Raw genomic sequence first — 1,705 nt, 5'->3', positions numbered from 1 at the left:
CATCTCTAAGCTGTCATCTCTAAGCTCTCATCCAGTCAGTTATTCCATGGCATTTGGAGAAGAAACTGGCATTTGATAACTGAAGTCCATTCTCTCACTCGCTCACTTTTTTTTTTTTTTTTTTTTTTTTTTTAGACAGAGCTTTACTCTCATCGCCCAGGGTGAAGTGCAGTGGCACAATCTTGGCTCACTGCAAGCTCTGTCTCCTGGACTCAAGTGATTCTCCTGCCTCAGCCTCCCAAGTAGCTGGGACTACAGGTACCTGCCACCACGCCCAGCTAACTTTTTTTGTATTTTTTGTACAGACAGGGTTTTGCCATGTTGCCCAGGCTGGTCTTGAACTCCTGGCCTCAAGTGATCCTCCTGCTTCAGCCTCCCAAAGTGTTGGGATTACAAGCATGAACCACTGAGCCTGCCCCGAAGTCCTTTCTCAAGTGAATTCAAATTTGTTTTGGGGTGGTAATGTTTCAAACTTAACAAGCAAACTATAGTTGCTAGCCTCTCATTCAGCTAGCACAGTTGATGACTCATAAGGAGGTGGAAAGAGGTGTTGCTAGTAAGCATGTTCTGGGTGGTCCTCTGGGTGCACATGCGCAGTAGCTGTACATGCTTGTTCATGCATTGCAGGTCTCATCAGCATCTTATATCTCCACCCGCAGGGGTGCTTTTTACTGTTAAAATGAGCAAAGGGTCAGTTTGAGGACCGGTAACATCAAAATGCTCATGCTGTCGATAAGGGAAAGTTCCTACTGAAGAATTGTTTTGCTTGAATGACTTCAATGACAGTGCAAATGCTGAAGCTTACTATGTTGACCGTACGGTCATGGTCACCATGGTTGCTGCACACAGAGAACACAGTCATTTCCTTGACTACCTATCCTGCCTCAGCACTGCTGAAAAGAAATACCTGAGACTAGATAATTTATGAAGCAAAGAGATTGAATTGGCTCATAGTTCTGCAGGCTGCACAGGAAACATGGCAGCTTCTGCTTCTGGGGAGGCCTCAGGAACTGACAATCATGGTGGAAGGTGAAGGGGGAGCAGGCATCTTACTGAATGGAGCAGGAGGAAGAGGGAGAAAGGCAGGGGGAGGTGCTACACACTTCCGAACAAGCAAAAGATTTCATGATCACTCACTCACTATGATGAGAACAGAACCGAGCAGAGGGTGTTAAACCATTCTTGAATGACCCACCCCTGCGATCTAATCACCTCTCTCCAGACCCCACCTCCAAAACTGGATAATACAATTTGACATGAGATTTGGTGGGAACACAGATCCAAACCCTATCACTGACTGTCCTTGAGTGCCTTTCTGATTTGTCCTAAGAAGCTCATTTTATTTCCCTGACCTGGGTAAAGTGGCATCCGGTTGGTGGTGCCCATCTCATATCAGCCAGGGACAAAGCAACCCCTTGTTCCTCCCAGCTTGGCTTTTCATCTGTGCCTATGCCTGGTTCATGCCTTGGACACATTTAAAAAAAAAAAGTAAAGCTCATTTTAAGAGATAACAGCATGGCAGAGAAAGGGGTAAATAAATGGGGAATTGGACCACCTATGTAGAATAACCAGCATAGACTTGTGTAAAAAATTAGAGTTTGCATAAGACAATCAATCATGAAGCCACACACACACATATGTCCCCCACAAGTGAGGATGACACATGAAAAAGTGACTCTTCCAAATCCTTAGGGAAAAATATGAT

The 1,705-nt window shown here is 45.0% G+C and overlaps 1 non-coding gene across 1 annotated transcript; it reads left to right on the top strand.

Moving 5' to 3' along the window:
* Nucleotides 1-1,342: 1,342 nt before the first annotated feature.
* LOC115833454 lies at nt 1,343-1,477 on the top strand. Its single transcript, XR_004028885.1, has one exon. It is a non-coding gene; the product is annotated as a small nucleolar RNA SNORA48 (small nucleolar RNA).
* Nucleotides 1,478-1,705: the final 228 nt, after the last annotated feature.

The sequence above is a fragment of the Nomascus leucogenys genome, chromosome X (genome assembly GCF_006542625.1).
Source record: "Nomascus leucogenys isolate Asia chromosome X, Asia_NLE_v1, whole genome shotgun sequence".
In the NCBI taxonomy this organism is placed as follows: domain Eukaryota; kingdom Metazoa; phylum Chordata; class Mammalia; order Primates; family Hylobatidae; genus Nomascus; species Nomascus leucogenys.
Note: the sequence above shows the minus strand (reverse complement) of the source record. Positions and strands in the feature narration are given on the sequence as shown.